We start from the raw sequence: 12,897 nt of genomic DNA, 5'->3' as shown, positions 1-12,897 counted from the left end.
GCTTTGTCAGTTACCTTTTGAATGTGATTAAGGGTACTGATGAAGGCATTTCTGTAGCACCGAATGTGAAGTCTTTGACTACATAAAATCTAGCCTCCCCTTCAGCAGCACTTTTCTGGGCTTCCATCCCCCAATGTGCTTTAATCTAGTAAAATATATTCTAGTCTCTGTGATTTTGCCCAAGAGGGAGATAGTGAGAACAGCGTGGGTCAGTGGAAAGAGCACGTGGGCTTTGGAGTCAGAGGTCATGGGTTCAAATCCCGGCTCCTCCGTCAGCTGTGTGACTTTGGGCAACTCATTTAACTTCTCTGTGCCTGTTACCTCATCTGTAAAATGGGGATTAAAACTGTGAGCCCCCAACGTGGGACAACCTGATCACCTTGTAACCTCCCCAGCGCTTAGAACAGTGCTTTGCATATAGTAAGTGCTTAACAAATACCATCATCATTATTATTATTATTATTAGTGTGGCACAGTAGAAAAGCTGCAGCCCTGGAAGTCAGAGGTCCCAGGTTCTGGTCCCAGCTCTGCCACCTGTCTAACGTGTAGCCGTGGGCAAGTCACTTAACCTCCCCATGCCCCAATGTGGGACTAATAATACCTGAACCCTACTTCTCAGGGGTGTTGGAAGGGGTAAATTCAAATCAAGTGCGTAATACAGTGCTCTGCCCACAGCACTCAAAAAATACCACTGACAATTTGTGAAGGGAAGGAGGGAAAAGGGTACAGTTTGCACATGGGTAGCATACATATTTGCATGTGACCGCATTTATCACCATTTTCTGATTTAAATTAAATTAATGCTGTTTTCTAGGATGCCCTTTCTTGATATTTTTTTTTTCTTCCCAATTCCTTCTGATTCTAATTGACTTAGGTCCCCTCATACAGGAAAATATAGCATAGAAGAGGAAGATAGCCAGGAAAAGATGAGGGGAGACAGTAAGTATAACAAAAAAATTTGCTGAAGACAACTGTGGCTATGATGAATATTGTTCTAGTCTTCTAAACCACATTATGGTGCCAGATAATCTTTAAAATACTTAAGACTTTCTTCAATAGTGGCATTTCAGAAGGCCGGCAGATGTCTTGAATGTGTTCTTCACTAGTTAAAAAGCATCTGAAGGTAAGACTGCCAAAGCAAGAGGGGAGTCGTGGCATTTTATTTGTCTAATTAGGAGTTGCTGAATGTGAAGGAGAGTTGGTAAGTCACAGATGAATAACCATTAGCAGCTATTCTTTGCAGAGCAAGGCTTTCTAATACAAGCTTATTTTAAGGAGAGGAAAAAGGATATGAGAAATTAAAAAGCTTGAACAGTTTAGGTAAGCTAACACAAATTCCCAATGGGTTTAAAGCAAATGAATCTGTTGTTAACTAGGATATTATGAGGATAAGAATGTTCCTGAGTTCTTGTGCTCCTTGGAAGAAAAAAATGCAGTTTAGTGTGCAACAAGTATAAGTTCAGTGGGAAAAGACTCAGATCGTTTGGGCAAGCTGCTTTACAGCTGCTTTGTAAATAAGTTCCAAAAATTTCCCGGCCTGTCATCTTCAGGGAGGATGCCTTATTAGTAAATGAATGAAATCAATCTATCCTTTTCACTTTTTCTGGAGTGGTTATTTCCAAGGTTTAGTTTATAGGTTGAATCTCATAGTTATCTTAGTCTTCGTTGTTCTTTAGTAATTTAACCAGGCTAAACAATGGAGCACCATAAACCCCAACTGTTGGAGTTGTTTAAATAGCAACCCAATTGCATTTTAGAACCAGGAGTACATTTTTGGCTGTACTTCTTTTCCAACACACACTTGTCAATTTCTCCATTAATACAAAGTCAGAATCACTCCACTCTGTCCTGTTTCTAGAATATTGCATTCATTTCTGCCCCCAAGGGTTTGGTCATTGGATTGGTCTTGTGCCACTTTGGCCTACCACATAGAAGTTTTCTCATTTCAAGTTGGGTGGTATTCTGCCTCCAGTTAAGAGGCATTCCCATCTTCATATATGGCTTAAATCATATTCTCGGCTCTTGTTTGCTTCCAAGTTGTTAGTTCTGCACCTTGGCTTGTGTTACCATTCAGCATTCCAATCCATATATCTGATCCTGGAGTGAAGGGTTTTTTTTTTGTTGTTGTTTAACCTTTGACTTCATCACTAAGAAGTAAAATTGGATATGTATAAAAACTGGCTCACGGAGCTCCTCTTTAACATTCAGATGTTCGGGCCTTATTTCCTACCTGAGGTAGAAGTCACTTTTTACTTTGATTTCTTCACTGCTTTCTCTATCTTTGACAAATGTAAATTCAGTTCAATAGTATTTAGTGAACGCCTATACCAAGTGCGGAAGAACACTGTGCTTAGGTGTTCAGGAGAGTACAATAAAAGAAACAGGTAGTAGTCCCCTTCCCTTCCCTTCCCTTCCCTTCCCTTCCCTTCCCTTGCCTTGCCTTGCCTTGCCTTGCCTTGCCTTGCCTTCCCTTGCCTTCCCTTCCCTTCCCTTCCCTTCCCTTCCCTTCCCTTCCCTTCCCTTCCCTTCCCTTCCCTTCCCTTCCCTTCCCTTCCCTTCCCTCTATAGCGCAGACAGGCAGGACACAGATTGTGTGGATGTACGCAGTTGTCTTGTGCACTCAAAGAGGTTGTGATGCATGGAATGGGAAGAAGAGGAAATGCACCAGTTGCTTTCCGTCAGTACTGTTCCTTCTTCCCAGTTCATATTGTTGAGTTGTTACTTCAGTTTGGCTATAAGCAGCACTGCTGAGATTGTCCTCCAGGTAGATATGGATAAATGTATATAGCATGGGCATCCAAAAATATGATTTATCCTTATATTATTCTTAATTTTAGATGAATCACAATTTCATTGGACAATAGATGGACTATCCAAACAGCTGCTCAGTGGAGACTTGAACTGGGAAAACTTCAGATGGGAGACAGGAGAAACCTTACCCCAAATGAAGCAAAAAAATCTCAAAACTACATGACCCAGCCCTGGATATTTGGGAGGTAGCAGTAGAAGATGACCCATAGAGCATTAATAACACTGCCTTTGGGAACTGAAGCTTTATGAAAATTGGGACACCGAGGAAGACACAGAAATGTTGGCAGGCAGTGGAAATGATTGCCAGTCATTTACTCATCTCAGTCAAACCCCAAAAGCACCACTAAAGCCTCAGTAGCACCATCATCAAATCTGAAGGATAGCTAGATATTTGGTGTTCATGACTTAGAGATGGTTGGCCACAGCCAAAGGAATTTTTCCTCTATTGAAGTTTTTCAGCCAAACAACGCAGCGATCCTGGTCGGTTTTGATAATTTTTTAAAAACCCTTACGGTAGGTGGTATAGCATAGGCAGACTTCTTGTTTTGAAGTGTTTCATAGATGTTGTTCAGCTTCATCTTTCACCTTTGGCATTGCGTTACATTTAACGTGTTACTACTCTGGGAGAAACAATGCCAGCAGTCTGGGCCTTTCATGGTGAATCTAACACACCCAGTTTGGGCTCCTGTTCAAGCCTGTACTGAGAGATAGTTGATTCCTGTTTTCCCAAGGAGCAGACGGAGCCACATGATGAATCAGTGGATGGATGAATATATGAGGAGTAGTGACCTGCCCCCAGGCCCATTAGATTTGATGCTATTTATCGGGAGATTCTTTTTGCCCTACAGTGAAAGTCTGTAAGAACAAACCCTGTGGAGAAAGTCTCTGAGAATTGAAACTGAATTTCGCCAAAATGACATCATAAACAAGTGGCCTCCCCAGCTGTTGTCCTGGGGGTGGCAGAATGCAGGTTGTCACTTGGGGTTCAACAATCTTATAACCCAACAAGGAGCCCTTTATTATTATTATTAATAATAATAATAGTGATCATTGTGCTATTTGTTAAGCGCTCATTAGGTGCCAGGCACTGTACTAAGTGCCGGGGTGGAGACAAGCAAATCGGATTGGACACAGTCACTGTTCCATGTGGGGCTCACAGTCTCAATCCCACTTTACAGATGCGGTAATTGAGGTACAGAGAAGTTAAGTGACTTGCCCAACGTCACACAGCAGACAAGTGGCGGAGTTGGGATTAGAACCCATGACCTACTGACTCCCAGTCCCGTGCTCTCTCCACTTTGCCATGTCACTCAGCATGTATACCTTCGTTCTGTTTTAACCATTATTGTTTCTTCAAAATAGACCTGCTTGTACGTATAACTGCTTTATTATGTCTCGCTCTGTACATCTTGAAAATTACTTGAGCCTTTTTCTGGGTTGTTCCCGGTGATACCTTGAGTGATGAATGTTGTTGGGGATGACACGAGTCCTCCACGTTTGTCTGGGTGTGACTGGTGAAGTTAAATAGCAGAGCTTATGCTTATCAGCTCTGGTGTTGCAGTAGTGGTTGAACTAGCCCCTCAACTTGAACCAGACTGATCCTGAGATAACAGGGGCATGGTTGATTTCTCTGTTTCCAGAGACTGCAGCCTGATAGCCACCCCTTCGTTTGGATCTCTTGAAGCGTACGCTCTGACGTTCATTGCTGATGATCACCTTCTTAGATCCGCTATGAGCTATATGAGGTATAATCAAATTTGCTTCTAATTAATTGTATACTATCAATCTCTGGTATTAATTGAGGGCTTACTGTGGGCAGAGCACTATACTGGGTGCTACAATACATTACAGTTTACTGACCCAATCCCTTCCCACCAAGAGCTTTCAGTCTAGAGGGGGAGAAAGACAAATTGCAGATACGGAATGGCAGAAGATAAGGATATGTAAAGTGCTGTGGGGCTCAGGATGGATAGCAAATGCAGAAGGGAGGGTGAATAGGAGAGATGAGGGGTTAATCAAGGAAAATATCTTTTTTTTTTGTTTTTGTTCAGTAGGGCTTCTCGAGAGTTGAGTAGCAGTACATCTTTCAACTATCATAATTGTGGTCAGGGCAAGAAAGAATGCCTGCAGTTGAATCTTTACTTGAGGCCTATAGCAGAAGTTTATTGCCTATCATTCAATAATTACCTTTTCAACTGTTATGTTTTTCCCATAATACATCTTATTTGAAGCCTAAGTACACAAACCTGAAAGAAACAGGTTGGGGTTGAGGAGAAACTTCATAAACTCTGACTCCTTTTCCTATTTGCAGCATGATGTATTGATTAGACTTTTATGGGAGTCCATTACTGTGGGAAAACTCGAATGTGGTTGCTTCAGAGAAACACTTACCTCCTCTAGCCAAAAGCCGAGAGCGAGGAGGATGGAAGGAGTGGCGTTAGTAAATACAGGCCAAACAAAAGCCAATTCTTTGGGATTTTGCAGTTTGACAATTAAGCAAATGCTCCTATTAATGAGCATGTTATTGTGATGTTAAAACTTCATGAAAGATGAATTCCAGATTCTTATAAAGCCAAATATAAACTACTAATTTAGTATCACTGGCTTCTTTAGCATTGAGTGCCAGAGCTATGAAACAAAACTAAGCACAAATCATAGAACTGAAATTTAAGATTTCCCTTTGGTTCTTAAGTGAACCTGACTAGAATGAGAAAAGGCATGGGCATTGTGGTTTAACTTTAAAGTGGACTGTCAACTTACTAATAAGTTTTTCTGTGATCATAAGTGTATGCAGGTATAAGAATGAAGCAGCACAGTCCTGGAGTTAGAGCACCAGTGATTGATTGAGCAGAAAGTGAGGTCTGGGTTTTAATGATTTTTCACTATGGATTTACTGTGTTCCTTCTGTGCGTCCTTTTCTCCATCTCTTGGTAAAGAGATCTCCCAGATTGAAGCCTTGTTTGTCCTTGTTAGTTTTCATTTATGTTTTGTATGCTTCTATTTTCCCTTTAGGTGTAGTGGTCATCTTAATTGGTTGAAGATGCCTCTGTTGGCAGCGAGGACCCAGCCAGCAGGATTTGCATAGAAAGAGTGGGCCAGGTGATAAAATCACTGCCGCCTTCCTTCCTGCTCCTGAGTCAGAATCTCACCCGCCTTTAGTACCTCATTCAAGCCACACCTTTTTTATTCTGTATGTGCTCTCTGCCAGGCTCATCTTGGAATTGAAGACTCCCTGCCAACGTCAACCAGAAGAAAGTCTGAATTCTGTTGCTAAGTGAAACCGACTCGAATTAGAGGATCCTATTTAGCCCCTCTCTACAGCTGGTTTCCCTTCCCAAGTGCTCAAAACAGAAGGAAAGGGATAAATTCCATCCAATCCTTTAGCACCAAGTGTCAAGTGATCCTAGAGGGAAGTTGAGTCTGTTACATGGGGTTTCTTATTTTATGCTCTTATGTATATTCAGGACTATGCTCTGGGAAGATATCCAGCTAGAAGAAGGTATGGAGGGGTAAAGGAGGAAGGAAAGTCCCAGGAGAAAAATGTGAAAAAGGAAAGAGAACGCATAGGAATGAAAAGGAAAGACTGACCCTCCGGGGTCAAGTCACTGGGAGATCTTTTCTTGATTATTTGATCAAGGCCCACCAAACTTGTTAGTGCCACCAAACATAAATAGGCCTCCAATTTTAAGGAGAGAATAGCCAAAGTAAGTTAAAATGCACCTAACCTAATTTGATGTCAGCTACTTAATGGGACCAACCAGTGAGGTCCCTGTTGGCTTCAGTATGAACTCTGCTGCAGCAACAACTGTGGCTTCTCCCGCTTTAATGAGACCCAACCCGCCCTGCTCATGACGAGGGAGGATGGAAGAGAGTAGAGGCAAAGGAGACCTCAGGTAGAAAAGGCAGCAGTGGCAGAGTGGAGCGGTGCAGGTGGCAACTGGGGTTGTGAGGAAGCATCAGTGGCACATGAGGGTTTTGGGCTGGTGGAGTGGGTATCTGAGACTGGGTTGGGAAGGGTTGCCTGGGAACGGGTGAGAAAGAGGCAGTGAGTTGCCTGGGACCAGCTAGGGCCCTAATTAGTTTGTCTCTCAACTGTGATGATGTTCATTTGTTTGGTCTTTGGCCCATTGACCTTAGCTGGTTTGGACTGGATGATGTGGGTAGTTTACAAACCTCAGTATAGTCTAACATGCCCCCTCATCCATGCCCAATAAGTTAAAGTGTTTTTGTGCAAATGTTTCCGTACAAGGAAGTTTTTTTTATTAAGGTGCTGGGTTTGGGGAAGAAGGAGGGAGAAAGGTACGCAGATGGTTGTCAACCCATTCCCTATCATCTAGACTTGGTAATTGTAATGTTCATATTGAGGGGTTTTTTGGTGTTGTTTTTTTACCCCCTCTAACCCTCGAGTCATCTCTGTTGTCATCAGTTAGGGTAGGTTGCAGTCTGGAAAAACCAGTAAAGGGCCCAAGGCAGAGGTCTTTAGACCCTCATGTAAGACTTGGGACCTAACAACAAGCATTTAATGTGTGCATAACTGAGACCCATCATCAAACATGTGTTCCCCCTCTTTTAATGCACCACAAGAATTTGAAAGCCAGGGTTTAACTTCAGAGAAATGGCTCTTATTTCAGTAGAAACAAGATGCTGAAGAAGTACAGAGAAGCTGATTCACCCTCTAAATTTACCCCTTGGACTCACTGGAGCCTATCTGCGTGTATCCTTCTAGCAACTCTCTAGTACACCACAAGGAGATCAGGTAACTGGGATTAGATAAACCAACAGTTAAGTGCTATATACTGAAGCTATTACCAAATCTCAAGTGAAATCTGGGACCAAAGATGGTAGAAATCTAGTGAGCTGGCCATTGGTCAGGAAAACTTCTCGGGCCCGGAAGAGTAGAGATTGATATAAGCACAATTCCATATAAATTTGAAAAAGGCATTTTGGTTTGAGCAGCAGTGTGGCCAATTGGAATACACCCTTCAGTGTTTTAGGAAGTCTATTACCTAGAGATTTTAGGAAGTGTATTAGCTATTTTTAAACCACGAGGTAAATTAATGTTTCAGTGCCCTAAATGATAGCCTAGAAGTCCTAAGGGGGTTCATACGCTTCTAATAGAGCCATCATCCAAATCACACCCCTACCTTAAATCCCCAACTTCACCTTTGAATGCCCCTTCTTACAACTTTGCCAAACTTCAATCCTCTCTCAGAAGCCTCCTAAAGCCCGTCTTTGGCAGGCAGCCTTCCCTGGCTAACTTCCCATTGCCTGGGTCACGTCACCTTTTACAGATTCCTCTATAAGCGCGGCGACAGCGACAAAGGCAAGGGAGGTGAGGGGAGCAATTGCCCGGAGTGAGCTGAGTGAGCTCTTGTGCTTGGTGGGTTGCCCAAGTCCTGGTGATAGGGAAAGAATAACGATGATACCATATTTTAATATAGTGCTTTCATACTCAAAGTGCTCTCATGTTACTGGACTCTGAGGAGGGAGAAAGGGAGATGTTCTATTCACAGATAAGGAAACTGGAATAGAGAGGTCGAGTGAATGGCAGACGTGGGAGTCTCCTTTGGCCTTCAGACTGGCCCTCTGCTCATGATCAATCAATCATATTTATTGTGCACTTATTCTGTGCAGAGCACTGTACTAAACCCTTGTAAGCTTGTGGTCGGGGAATGTGTTCTGTATTCTCCCAAGTGCTTAGTACAGTGCCCTGCACAAAGTAAGCACTCAGTAAGTATGATTGATTGCGAGAGGCCATAACAGAGTTTCTAGACACGTTCCCTGCCCACAAGAAGCTTACAGGCTCAAGTCACTACACCTCGCTGCCTCTTCTGATTCAGCGCTCCTGTGTATATGTATATATGTTTGTATATATTTATTACTCTATTTTACTTGTACATATCTGTTCTATTTATTTTATTTTGTTAATATGTTTGGCTTTGTTCTCTGTCTCCCCCTTCTAGACGGTGAGCCCACTGTTGGGTAGGGACTGTCTCTATATGTTGCCAACTTGGACTTCCCAAGCGCTTAGTACAGTGCTCTGCACACAGTAAGCGCTCAATAAATACGATTGATTGATTGAGTAGGGGCCTTGTCAAGGGAAACTGGGCGAGAGGTTGTAGAAGAGGCAGTTGGGACAGTCAAAATAGCTTCCAAGTCAGCAATGCCTAAGGCTCCCTCTTCCAATAACTACCTTCCAGCCGATCACTTCTCCCTTGGTCATACTAGTCAATCAACAGTATTTATTGAACACCGGCCATGTGCCTTTGGGAAAGTAAAATTAAGCCCGCTTTTTCCTGGCTCCCTCTCTTTTTTGTGTCTTGTTTTCTCCTGGGTCCGTGGCCTGTAGGCATTTGGTATTCACTCACCCTCAATCCCTCAGCCCCACAGCATTTACGTACATATCTACAAATTATATATTATAAATTATTTATACTATTATCTGTCTCCCCCTCTAGACTATAAGTGTGTTGTGGCTAGGGAATGTATCTACCAGTTGTTGTGCTCTCCCAAGTTCTTAATACTGTGTGACACAATAAGTGCACAAATACCATGTAATCAATGGATTACAATAGAATTAGTATACATGACCCCTGACTCAAGCAACTCACAATCTAGCCAGGAAAACATAAACTGTTAAGTAATCTGTATAAAGGTGTATACATAAATGTTCTGGGGATTATGAGTTCCTCAATGCTCAGTTGGTGCAGGAGAGGCGGTTTGGAGGACATAAGGTTGTGAGAAATAGCATCATGTAGAGGAAGGAGCATGGACCTGTGTTCTAATCCCAAATTAATCACCTGCCTGCTGCGAGACCTTGGGCAAGTCACTTTCCTCATCTGTAAAATGGGGTCTAAATACCTGTTCTGCCTCCCCATGAGACTCTGAGCCCCCTGTGGAATAGGGGCTGTGTTCAACCTGATTATCTTTTTTCTAGGCCAGTGCTAAATAATGTGCTTGGCCCATAGTAAATGCTTAACAAATATCTACTTGTAGAAATTAGTTGGGAAAGACCACCTGGAGGAGATATATCAGAAAGATTTGAAGAGAGCTGTGGTTCATCAGGGAAGAAGTCCCAGTCGGGAGGAGAGGTCACTTGATTGGAGGGAGGGCGGTGGAGGGGAGGAAGAGAGAGAGAGATTTTGTTCTGAAGTGGTAGGATTCATGGCATTGCCCATTCAAGGTTTACGTGCATTCTGCTTGTAGAGACTGGGGACCTGAGCGATCCACTCTCCCACGTGCCCACCAGCCGCAGCAAACCAGCTCTCTTTCTAATTATATCAGATTGGAATTGGCACTGAGTGTGCCATGTCCAAGCAGTGCAGTTGGGTGAGCAGCTGGCCAGTGAGCGAGCGTGCGCAATATGGGAGCTGTATGGACCGCGGCCAAGGTTCCCTGAAGGCGGTGGGAATTGGGGGCATCACTGGCTTTCTTTGCCTCCCACCCACCTGGCTGGCTGCCCGGCCCCACATAGCACCTCTCGAAGAAGTGGAACAGCAGGCTGAGTCCTGGGGAGGGGAGCCAATCACCTGCCATGCCTTTTCCTCCTGCCAGTCAAGTCAGTGGCCTTACATCTGCCGCCACCCCAGCCCTAGTTGAACCTCCCGTTGCCAGCATGGAGTCTTGTACAGGCTAATTTTGTCTTTGGATGAACAAGCCCTCCTAAGTCCTAAAGTACCTCTTCAGGAAGACCCCAGAGGTTTGTGTGGTGAATGTGATTGCAACACTCAGCAAAGAAGTACAAAAGCTGATGCTGGGCCAGCCCTGCTGAAGAGGGCCTCCAGAGATTTTACTCACTAGCCCCTGGTTGCACCCCTAACCCTGGTCGTAGGCCTTACTGTTATTATAATTATTATTAATAATAATATTGATGGCATTTATTAAGCGCTTACTATGTGCAAAGCACTGTTCTAAGCACTGGGGAGGTTACCGGGTGATCAGGTTGTCCCAAAGAGGGCTCACAGTCTTAATCCCCATTTTCCAGATGAGGTAACTGAGGCACAGAGAAGTTAAGTGACTTGCCCAAAGTCACACAGCTCACAGTTGGCGGAGCTGGGATTCGAACCCATGACCTCCGACTCCAAAGCCCGTGCTCTTTCCACTGAGCCACGCTGCTTCCATTGGAGATGGACCGAATGAGAGTATGTGGGTATATTAAAAAAATTTGAATCATGCAGTTGCACCTCACAGTGGGCTCATATATGTATTTTTTATGGTAGACATTTTGTTCCAGGCACTGTGCTAAGGGCTGGGGTAGAACAAGCTAATCAAGTTGGATACAATCCCTGTCTCACATGGGGCTCACAGTCTAAATCACCATTTTACAGATGGGGTAACCGAGGCACAGAGAAGTTAAGTGACTTGGCCGGGGTCACACAGCAGACAAGTGGTCACACTGGGATTAGGACCCAGGTCCTTCTGACTCCCAGATTAATGCTCCATCCATTAGATGGCACTGCTTGTCTATTATCCTAAATATCCAGTTTTTAATACTAATTACAATAGTGGTATTTAAGTACTTAATTGTGTGCCAAGCACTGTTCTAAGCACTGGGGTAGATACAAGGTAGTTGGGTTGGACACTGTCCCTGTTCCACATGGGGCTCACAGTCTTAATCTCCGTTTTACAGATGAGGAAACTGAGGCCCAGGGAAGTGAAGCCATTTGCCCAAGGCCACGTAGCAGACATGTGGCGGAGCCGGGTTTTGAACCCAGCTCCTCTGACTCTCAGCCCTGGCTCTTTCCACTAAGTCATGCTGCTTCCCCGTGATCCCAAGTAATGAAGATGCAGGACCGAACAATTCTGGGTGCAGGGTCCTAAGTGGTTGGGGGAGCGCCTGAAGACCCAGTCCCCTCCTGTGAGATGCTTATGGTCTAAAGAAGGAATATTTAATCTATAAATACTATTTTGCTGTTTGTTTTTGCTCATGGGTGGGGGAAAGTTGTAATCTTATACATCATAGTTTGGTATCGGTATGTAAATTAAGGAATTCATTTTCACCTGGGTTTGCTTCTTTTTTAGACTGCTTTTTTTTCCTGCTTAATAGAAGCCCATGATACAGGAAGCTATGTAGAATCCCTGGGGACTGCCCTTAAGGTTCCCAAGGCTAAATGAATGAATGACCTGTTGCAATTATAAAAAAAGCACAGTTTATTTGATAGTTACTAAAAATTGGCCCTACTATAGCGTCCTTAGAGAGAGGCCCCTTTAAATTCTCCAAAGGACAGTGTTTTCAAATAAGTCCACTTGTTGGAATGGTAACCTCCACTCCCTGGCAAGATTTCAGGGTACTTGCCACAACTGGAGTACCTCAGCTGTCTCCACTTGAACAAAATTTGGGTTGAGGATGTTTCTTTCTTACAAGTCCAGAACTTCCTAGATGTGCTCATCTGGCTGTTGAAATGTCTATTAAATTGCTGTGGCTTCTCCGACAGATGCAGCAATGAATCTTTCATGTTTTGGTTAGATCCCCGGCATCAGAAACTTGACCTTCCCAAGACTCCTCTCCCTTTCTTACCTTTGCGTGGGGCATCTGTCATCAGTGAGAGCAGAATTCAGCAGGAGACGGTAAAGAGAATTATCTCGCCACCAAGATGATCAGGGGGAGAAGCTGCCGTATGACGGTAGTCTGGGAAGATTAGGATTCATCAGTCTTTGAAGGTAAAAGCTGAGATAATGATAACAATTGTCATATTTAGGCACTTACTATATGTCAAGCAGTGCACAAAGGATAATCAGGGTCCCCATGGGGCTCACAGTCAAGGAAGGAGAACAGATATTGATTCCCCATTGTGCAGATGAGGCAAGTAAAGCACAGAGAAGTGAAGTGACTTGCCCAGGGTCACACAGAAGGTAAATGGCAGAGCTGGGATTAGAACCCAGATCCTCTGACTCCCGAGCCCGTGTTCTTTCAACTAGGCCATTCTGCTACCTGCTGAGTTATGATTCAAGTCTACAAAGTCAAGGAGGGTGTGGACAGGGCAGAACTGTCACTGTTGCTCACCAAACCCTATGAACACCGCTTAAGTGGAGAAAATGATAGGTTCAAAACAAGCAAAAATCAATTCTTCAGGCAAAGGGAGGCAA

This window comes from Tachyglossus aculeatus, chromosome 18 (assembly GCF_015852505.1).
Source record: "Tachyglossus aculeatus isolate mTacAcu1 chromosome 18, mTacAcu1.pri, whole genome shotgun sequence".
NCBI classification, from domain to species: domain Eukaryota; kingdom Metazoa; phylum Chordata; class Mammalia; order Monotremata; family Tachyglossidae; genus Tachyglossus; species Tachyglossus aculeatus.
Note: the sequence above shows the minus strand (reverse complement) of the source record.